The sequence below is a fragment of the Natator depressus genome, chromosome 3, assembly GCF_965152275.1.
Source record: "Natator depressus isolate rNatDep1 chromosome 3, rNatDep2.hap1, whole genome shotgun sequence".
In the NCBI taxonomy this organism is placed as follows: Eukaryota; Metazoa; Chordata; order Testudines; family Cheloniidae; genus Natator; species Natator depressus.
The window spans coordinates 137,870,616-137,881,084 of record NC_134236.1 but is presented as its reverse complement, the minus strand read 5'-3'; the positions used below and the strand labels follow the sequence as shown (position 1 = coordinate 137,881,084).

Sequence of the window (10,469 nt, the reverse complement as noted above, 5' to 3'; positions counted from 1 at the left end):
GCATGTTAACAGGAAATGTTACAACATCTTCCTGCACCGAGAGAACCCAAAACAACCTATTTATCTGCGTCGACTATACTCTTGTTTAAAAAGAGAGTCATACTAAAGGCACAGGACTGTCAGTTTTCTCAGAAGAAAGGACTCAGAATTGAACCCAAAACTGTGCACAAACCCTGGTTGCAAAAGAATCCTACCCCACAAGCCACCTTGACCCATCCTATGAAAGAAAGAGCAGCCCCAACATTCCAGCAGGAAGCAGGAGTCATTTCAGTTGCTCTGATGAAATAAATTCAGACCCAGGGAAGAAGCGCTTTGGCATCATGGTTTCTTTTTCTGTGTAAATGTCATGATTTGATGCAGGTTATAAATGGCTTCCTTTCCTTCAGTAAACAAATATTGGAATAATAGCCCAACTTCTACAAGGAAAGCACAGGTAATGAGGACTTTGTTCTGCCTCAGCTGAAGATTTCACCTTTTTATTCCCCAGGTAATTAGGCTCTGCAAGCTTTTAATTTTACTAGTAAGGGACTTTTTTAAAAAAAAAGTCAAGAAAAGTAATGTGTTTGAATGTCAAGCATTGCACACAATCACAACCTTCATGTATTCTTAACATTGCAGGTCCTTCAATAAAAGGAAGAAGATCTAAAGGGGCTGTTTTTCGGTGGGTTAGTACAGGGAGGATTTCCCTACAGAAACAGGAGGGCTTGAACTGGAAGTCTGATTAAAAAAAAAAAAATGGTAGAGCTGACCACAAGGTTGTAAATCCACAGCCTGGAAGGAGGAAAGCAGAAACACAGCAAGCCACTGAAGTGTCTGTAGCTGCAATGTTTGCGGGTTAGATGAGAAACAAGCGCTGAGTGGAGAGGGGGGCGGGTGGAGGCAGGGGGTGGCTGGTGTGATTTGTTTGGTGATCAGAGCCAATAGAAAGCTTAGTCTTTGATGATATCCCCACGCAGTGCCTGAGAAGAGTCAGTGCTGAGCCTCCAGTGTTCCTTTCATATCTGCACCAAAGCTAGCCTGAGACCCCGCAAAGCAAGGCGTGCTCTCCTAATTCGCAGCTCTTTTAAATTGAGCTCTTATGGGCATCTGCAGCAGCCTGGTTGAGTCAGAACTGAAAGCAGCAGAGGGAGACCACACTTAATCACTGCATTGGATATATAATAACCTCCAGGACACAGGGAACTGAAGAAAACCCCTCAGCTGGTTGCAGGTATGGAGATCATCATAGCTTATCTGAAGCAGAAGAATTTGATGTTAGTTACTGCACATTTATAAGGCATTGTTATTTATTTTGCAGGAATTAATTTTTTCCCCTTAAAGTTCTGTCATTTTCTACTCCTGTTTAGAAAGGAGGAAAAAATACACTTCATCTCTCAATTCATCCTGCAGATTTGGAGGAAACAATACTTGTTCCTGTATTAAATTTGCACAGTTCAAGAAAAATCACAATAATCAGTGGGGGGAAAAACAGATTGTAGCTTTTCCTCATTTTAAAGTGATTCTGTGTATGCAATAGTTATATCCTTGTGAAAACTTAACGGCCCAGCTTTAGCACATTCAATTTGAAATGATCTGCAGGGCAAAGTAAGTAGCAGTGTTATCATTTTAAAGTAATAGCTTAATATTTTCTGAATATCATATATTGTGCTCATATGTCCTCTAAATGTGGCAAGTTCCTATGAGGCATGTAACTAAATTAATATGAGCAAGCTATCAGGTGTCTCTAGATGTAGGTTTTATTTTGAACAGCATTCTAAGATAAGTTAACTGCATGGCTTAAAAAAAAAAAAATCCTTTGGGTTTAAGTATCATGAAAAAAAATCCCTAGCTGAAACCTGTGCCCCTTTGTACCTTTCTTTCTTTGCTTTGGGTTAATTATGGTTTGTGATTATGAAACCCCATGAGGGATCAGCTCCAAGTACAAATAGTATTATTTTTTTATAGTCATGAGTTAGAAATACATATGCAGTATTCCCCCCCCCATGTGAATGAGGATTATACAAATACAAACCCATGTCTGTCTCGCAGTGAGATCCTGCTTGATTGTCTGATAAAGCAACAGAAATATTTGCATTTCCATACGTCTGACAAAATTGGAGTCCCAGGTCTTAGAAAAAAATTGCAATGGCATTTGGCTGAGCTACTCCTATTTTTAGTACAGGTTTGTAAAAGTGATTATATAATTTTATTTCTGGTGGATTTTAGAGGACAAAATTAACAGCTCCTAACAAGTTAAACCTTCTGTGTTCAAGAGTCCCCTCCCCCGCCCCCCCCCCCCAAAAAAAAGCAAAAAAGAAAAGCTGAAGTTAAAGTCCTGTTGAACACAGTTGGATGAACTTCAGTTTTAAAAATTTAACTGCACAAATAACAGTGGAAAGAGTAGTTTCTATAACGAAAACTTAGATTAGGAATCTAAACAATCCTGTTGAATAACAAGCAACAGGTGCAAGAACAAGCAGAATTCACTCACTGAGCCCTAATTAGCACTCTTCATATCAAAGCACTTCAAGGCTACTGCATTCAATACCACTATGAAATGAACATCACTTCAGGCTCATTTACTTCCCACCAATGTATATACGATATAGGTACTGTGTTTCTATAAGGGATTTATTTTCTTCCTAATGTCTAAAGCCAGGAAGCAAGTACTGTCCAAAATATTTGCTAAAGCTGTCTGCTGTTGATTATATTTTTATTGTTAACCTTGAAGTATATTTCTTAAAATGCCTTCCTTTTTAAACATTAAAATTAGAGAGAGGTGGAAAATGACAATTTTTGGTAGCAAAAAAAAAAAAAGTTAGATTGCACTATTCATTTCTTAGTTTAACAGAAGTAAGGTTTAGTGGTCAGCATACCAGGCTGGGATTCAGGACATCTGGGTTCTATTCCAGTTTGTGCCACAGACCTTGAGAAAGGGGCTTAATCTTTCCATGCCTCAGTTTCCTCACAGGAATCATACTCCTCTTCTACTTCCTTGGAAGATCCTGAATGCAGCAGTACCAGTGTGTTTTCGCAGCATATGAAGAGAGGGTGACTGAGGACGCTGAATGCCCTCAGAGTGTCCAAAGCCAATATGCTATGAGTGTTCTGTACATGTTAGAATAGAGAGGGGCTTAGTGTAAAGACACGGACAATGTATCCGTGACTTTGTAGATCTGCTGGTGAACTTTGTAGATCTGCTGGCATGTTGCGTTTGGGGGAGGAATGGGGTAGATTCTACTCCCCCCAACCCTCATAGATTACCACAGTAACCTCTTACACAATGCTCGGTCACTTGGGCTTTGCACAGGGAAGAGGATTTATCTGTTAATGACAGTTAAGCACTTAGATATCTTCCTATGGAAGTGTGAAGTATTATGTGGAGGAGTCAAATCTGATCACAATGAAGATAGAAAAGATGCACAAAGTGAAAATCCATTAACCTGCAATGCAGGATGTAGTCCCCTGTATTCCAGACTTATACATTCAGTCACTTCGGGTGCCCTGAGTCACTCTTCCATCCCTCTTTAAGATCTACTTAATTTGCAATGTTTATTATGTTAGAAGGGATTTAAACTGTTTTGCTTCCGCTGCATCAGATGGAAAAGATTTGAATGAAAAAAATATATCTGAGATGTCCATTGAGCATACAGGGAAATACTGACTAATGGTGGCCAAAGCTAAATCTAGATTCCAAGGATTGAATTTATGAAGGTGTAAACCCACTAGACCCAGATAAACTCCATTTGGGATAAACAAAACCACAGCAGGAGAAAATTATTTACAAACACCTGGTGGATTCCCCTGGTGCTATATAGTTAAGGAGTCTGCAGGAAACTCAGAACCAAATTCTGTGGATCTATGGCTGAATTTGGGGAGCTGCATGCCTTTGTGGATCAGACCCCACTGTTCTCCTCCAAAACAGCACAACAGGATTATACATCATGGTGCCATTTGCTTCCTTATTACAGCTGCACATCTGGGGGAATCAATGCAGATCAGACAAGCATGGAGCCCTAGCAACTTGCTGCAGACTCTGGGCTCCCTTCCCAGAGAGCATGGCTACCCCCTGGGTCTTGCTCCACTGTCCACCGAGCCTCTTCTTATGGAAGAGTTTTTGCCAGGTTAGCAGAACAGGAGCCTGCAGCTGTCGCAGCTGCCTTCTTCACATTCCCTGTCCCACTTCTGCACACACATCTCTTCCCCACTGCTAAAAGGGTAGAAAATTTGACATGAATTACTCTGGTCTAAGACTTTAGATGCATTGTCTGACAGCAGGTAAATCTGCTAGATGACGAGCAATATAATAAGAATTTATTTGAACAGTGATGTCCTGTGTTTGTCTTGGGAGCGTAAAAATAGAATTTGAGATTGTGAGTGGAAGACTGACTAAGTGATTGTTGGTTTGCTTGGCATCCTTAGTCCATAGCCAGTGGTAGAAGGTTCACTGCTTTTTAATTATATTCCTGTCCCACCCTTCATGCAAGATCCTGCTGTTTGGAGAGCTGGTGAGATATATTTTTTTCATACACATTTTTGTGATTTTTTTTAAGTGAAAAATCTAACCTAACAAATATTGGCCAACACCCAAAAATATAAATTTGGAAATGTTGGAAAAATTTGAAACAACACTGAAAATTTCTATTCAGAAATGTGCCATGGTGCCTGTTGCCCCCATTCTATCCTACAGTCCAAGATCCCTGGCTGGACTATGTTACCCATGATGCAGCATGGCTTCCCTTCTTTATGAGCTGTTGCAGTGCACTGTGGGGGTTCCTGGCTGTAGCACATCATGAGAGATGTGGTCTGGTTGCAGAGTGTGGACCCTAGTGGAGAGTTGGGGTCATGAGGTCCTCCGAACAACGACTCCCAGAAGGCCCTGTGGTGGCATTTCAGATTTGAAAATTTTCAGTTTTCAGCCATAAACGCAAAACATTTTGGTTTTGAGATATTTGAAGTCTTTTTTTAAAAATGAAAACTGGATATTTCCACCAAAAATTGACCAGCCCTATTATTAGGGGACCAAAACCATTTTAATCCAGCAGCAAAGGACAGCTGTCATGCTGTGAAATAGTGGGTATAGTCTTTTCTTCAAAATATCTGTATTGTACATACTGTGCATATACCCTCCACTATATCCCAGGTATAAATTGTACATGTAAAGCTGAGAAGTCAGTGCAGAACCTCATAGTTGCCCTAAGAATGCCAGAATGACTGTACTGACTATTCCTAGGAATTATAATTCACTAATTGCAAAATCATAGACGTTCAAGATGGAACAGCTCTATGACTAGAGATCATCTGCTCCGTTCCCATTGTTCCCAAAATTGCTGCAGCCTGCTTCAGAGGACGCACTGTGCTCTCTTATAGGAACTATTTCTTGTAGTGTTAGTCTGCTTTGCTACTTGTGTATGAAAACATAACACAATCTACATTTAAATATCATAAATGGTGTAGTTACCTCAGCTACCCTTGCAAGACTATTCCACAAGCTATTTCCATAGAAAGCCTACTGTTTGTTCTTCCCTCGTCTGACACCCCCCCCCCTTTTTTTTTTTAACATTGGTCTTTATAAGAGTGAGACAGGGACAAATGCAAAGTTATTGCTAAGGTACTGGAAGATTTAGCAAAGTCTGCTTTCCCTGGATACTGCATCACCATTGTCATATTAATTTTAATATGCACGTCATCTTCTTCAAAGGAATGAAATAATAAACTCCTCTGCCATTTCAGATTATTTTAATATCAATATTTAGGAGACATTTATTTGAAGACATTCATCCAGTTATAAGGAAAACCAAAGGAAATTAAAATTCTGATATTCCAAGTACAGTAACCCTCCTAAAGATCAGTTATCTCTGGTTATAGCATACTAAGAAAGCAGTTCTAAAGACAGAAATGAGGATAGTTGAAATATCCTAAGAAAAGAAAAGACAGTATTTACCCCCAAAATTTCATTTTTTGAAAACCGCTTTCTCTAGTGTGTGATCACCATAGCACAAATATAACGTTCATGCTATGGATTTATCAGCAGTGCAACATTAAAGCTCTCTTCTCTTATAACTTATTTAAACAGTGAGGTGAAAAAGAACACAGAGAACACCCGAGAGCCCATGCAAAATGCTTAGTTGACTTTGTCTTGTACAAACATTGTTGACATGAAAAATATTATTCAACCCAGTGCTAGAACTGTGATTCTGAAGTCTAAGGGAACTTAATCTTATAATCCATTGAAAACTAGCTGCCTTTCTTTGTTTGTATGGAGGTCTATCATGGATTACAACCCCGAGTTATCCACTATGCTACCTTGCTATAATAATAGCACTTAAGGGTAGTAAAGCAATGTCTGATATTTTGCTTTAGCACTAATGAAAGATAAACAGAAGTGTTGTCAGTGTACTATAGAAATAATCCTGACAAGAAACAGTTTTCCCTGGTAAAGCCAGATCTTGCTTCCAGTGAAGCCAAAACCAGTTGGATTGAAATGAAGCAGAATCTGCTGCCCATAAACATCAGGACACTGGCCAATCTCCATGTGGATGATATCTGGAAACTAACAATGTTAAGATTTTGGTGAGCAGGTCAGAGAGGGGTTGTCAGAGGAGGCAAAAACTCATATACAAAATATATACCAACCCAACTTTCTGCTGACCTATGCCTTCTGTCCAGGCATGCGCTTCTTACATGACCCACTTCCTTTGTGCCAGTTTCTGACCTATTAATGCACTGGGCACCAGCAGCTGGGCATCAGGTTGGAATGCTGGTCCTAGGAACAAGGAGGTGTGTCAAATGAGAATATAATAAAATATGCTCAAATACATGCATTATTGGATAGATCCGTTTATCAGCCACATGGTTTTTATTGGGAAATTATCATTCAGATTTTGACTAAATGTATCCCTGGTGAAAGCCTATTGCAGTTAGTGGGGCTTACACTGGGGAGAGAATTGACACGTTGGGCCTGATGGCTCACTACTGATGACCATGGAAATTTTGGCATAGACTTCAATGAAGCAAGTTTGGACCATTTATTCTTCAAATAATGACTCTTACAAATGTTAGACAAAGCTATAGGCACTTTATAAATAACATATGTAGACACAGAAGGAGAAATGTACTCTTTCCCAGACATTTCCATCCGTCACTCTAAATTGATCCCGCAGTGAAGTCATAATGTAGAATTTATGACATCACAAGCCTATCTGTAACCAAAGACTTTAGATGTCACATACATAGATCATGAAAGAGAACTCATTTTAGTCAAAAATAGCAGGGAGACCAGTGAAAATGCTGGAAATGTGCAGTGTGTGTGTGTGTGTGTTTTTTTTTTTTTTTTTGTCTAAACCTTCTCTTGTCTGCAATGACTCCCTCTCCTTGCCAGATCACTTAAGACAGTTGAGCAAATGCAACACTTCATCAGAGATTGAAAAGTCAAAGGCAGAAGAATAGCTTCAGATCATGGACACTATAGTCCAAATTCACCTTAATGTCTTAAATGAAATGATACCAGGTATGAATTTAGGTCTTTGTTTAAAATTCTAAGATAAATTCCACCTTTGTCTTTCAGAAATTCATTCTAAACGATGAGAGATTTTAAATACAAATTGGACCAAAATAAATCCCTCTTGGCTTCCTTAATTTAAAAATATCCTCTTCTCCTCATGTTTCTTCTTTATAGGGCAACACTGAGCAAAAAGCTTTGTCACAGGCTGCTATATATGATTGGATATGGAATTTTGAGAAGGTGCCAATTATTATCCTTTAATCCAGGTACAGCGCTTCTAGCTAGAAAATGTTGACAATTTCAGTGTTTCTGTAGTTGCCTTTAAAAATATTGTACATTAACACAATCTGGAATACTTATCAAAAATAATCACCCTGCCCTTTGTAAAATGTGCCTTGGTTGATGGTTTTTTTGGTTTAAAATGTAATATTGTCTAAAAATTAAGTTTCTTTGGAAAACAGTTTATTGTGCCATTCCAAGTCAAGCCACATTCTGTGCTCACGGTTTTGTTTCAGACAAATATGATATTATAGGCAGAATGTTACAGTTGTTTGCCAGAGAGCTGCACTGTGTTTACTATAAGAGGATTAAAGGAAATTTGAAAGTCAGGGCTAGCTCAGTAGGAAATTGATATATGTACATTATGCTTGCAGGAACACTCTGCCCCGCTGTATTAGGAAATTCATCATTTTATTTATTTAGCAGTTCGGACTTTATCCTACTAACAGGTATGCTATCCATTTAAAAGTATGCCAGACTTTAAAAGGTTTAACAATATAAACATGATTTGCAGCATCTGAAGTATTATCCTGGCATAGCTCTCTCGTTTGTCTTAGAATTAGCACTCTAATATAGTAGACTAATAATGCTAGAAAACTCTAGCTTATGGATCTTGTTGCTCTCTATAGACTGTGGTTTAATTCCTGGCAGTGCTGCTTGGGTCAAGGATTGTAGCCACAGTCATAAACAACAATTTTCAGAATCTGAGTAAGCTAGACTAGGGTGTAGGTCCTTGGAAAAGATTTCCTGGAGGAAGCAGGAACAGCAATATATCTCCAGATCCACAGAGTATTGGCAGGCTGTTCTGTTGGGAAGCAATGGCTGTCCAGCCTTGTAGTTATTAATGATTGTTTATTTGTGCAATGGCCAATATGTGAAATAGAGAGTGAATTCTAAAAGAAAGATAAGGCCATAGGACTTCTTTTCTATTCTCAAATGCACAGTGTTAAGTCATCAAATGTTTGCATGTATAAATGGGCATAACTTTGAGAATCGGTAAAATGTGATTTAGGTAAAATTCCTCAGAAATGTCCCACGTAACTTCCTACATACAAATCAGTGATGATGGGAATGCAAAAACAAGATGATTTTAGCAGTAATAATAACTTTGGTTATGTAGGGCTTTTTCATCTTTTCCCCCCCCCCCAGCCCTCCCAATGCCCATGTACTTCACAAATTCAGTAAACACTTATTACCAAGTTTATTGCTAAGTACCCAAGTTGTCAATGGGCCTTCCCAAGTAGTAAGCACTATTATAAGGATAGTAGAATGACTGACTGTAGGATGAAGGCATTAATACACACAGGAATCTCCGCCCTGATGTGCTGCTTCTGTCCATGGTAAGGTGATTATCTAGCAAAGCAGCAGCCAGGCAGACTACTGGTTCACAGTGTATGCACTACGTAATAGTGGAAGAAGTCAGGAGAGGGGAGATCTTTTTGGTGATGGACAAATCCCTACTCTTATGGAAAGTGCCATAGTCTCTTTAATGTCAGCGTATAGCAGATAAGTAACCTGGTGGGGTTTTTTTTTTTTAAGCTCTGTTCTGAACATTCCACATGCAGCAAATTGCATGTAAATCAAGGATCTTCCTTGGAGAACCAGGCCTGAAGAGACCTTCCTCAGTCTCAATAAGTCACTTGTAATAAGGAGAAGAATAACCTGATCTAGACTGAGTTCCATGCTCACCTGAAATAGACTCCGGCAATATGCAGAATCTTTGACCAGAGATGATCTTCCCCAGGTAAAGGTGAGGTTTGGGCTATTGATTCACTCTGACTCTGATCTAGACTTTCTTGTCACAATAGTTATCAAAATGAATGGTATCACACTGGTAGCTTTGTAGAACTCTGGGCCATCAGAGAGGCTGCTCATGCAGAAGGGAGGCCTCACTGTGATTTTTTTTTTTAGTGAGATTGCTCAGATGAAGACAGAATGTTTTCTGGGACTTGTAGGACTCTATTTTCTACTGCTTGGCATCTGAATGGGGACTGCTGGGTGCTGTGCACATTTGAAAATCTGCATATCTAATGTGGGAACATAAACAGGAGATGAGGCGGCCTGAGCACTTTAGAAAATTTGGCCTGTGCAGCTCCACCTGCAGATTACAAATATAGGCAGCCACAGGTTTCTTTGATTATGATGGAGTGCTGCATATTTGAACTTTTCCATATGGCTGCATTTTCAGATTAAATATAGGAATGGCTGCAATCTGCTCCATTATGTGCAAATTGCAACCCAAGGCTCCGGCAAGTTGCCAGTTCTGCTCCTCCATCTGAACAAAATTGGAGCCTCTGGCTTTATTTACTCATAACTACATGTTTAGCAGTCGGACATGGTTGACAAAAGCTGTTATTGTTGCTGAATGGATAAGACATAAGGTACTTGAGATGTTGTCCAATCTTTTTTTAATAATGGAATTCAGGCCTCTTCAAAATCTCAGTGTATTAACCCCAGCATTTCCCATGCTGCTATTGGCAGAAAAGCCTACACAAAAGTGACAAGTGATTTTAGTTTCTTCAATTTTTAGGTATGCACAGGGAGACACTTTAAAGAAATCCATTTTTACAGGAAGAGCTGAGCACCCACCCATCAAGTGTTTCAAGATGGGCATCAAAATTTGAGGGACCCAGAATAACAAGTAATGTGGGGGGGGGGGGGCGGAAAGGTAGACCAAAAAACTAGATGTGAATTGCTAGCACTTGGC

At 39.4% G+C, this 10,469-nt stretch overlaps 1 protein-coding gene across 4 annotated transcripts in view; it reads left to right on the top strand.

Annotated features, from left to right (window-relative positions):
* Positions 1–972: 972 nt before the first annotated feature.
* Positions 973–10,469, top strand: part of GREM2 (gremlin 2, DAN family BMP antagonist) — a 48,434-nt gene continuing 38,937 nt past the window's right edge. For 2 of the 4 annotated variants that reach the window (XM_074947053.1, XM_074947054.1), the window contains exons 1-2: positions 973–1,210; positions 9,302–9,512. The gene's annotated coding sequence lies outside the window, so the exon portion shown is untranslated. The remainder of the gene's footprint in view (positions 1,211–9,301; positions 9,513–10,469) is intronic. The other 2 variants (XM_074947052.1, XM_074947055.1) reach the window with 1 other exon arrangement.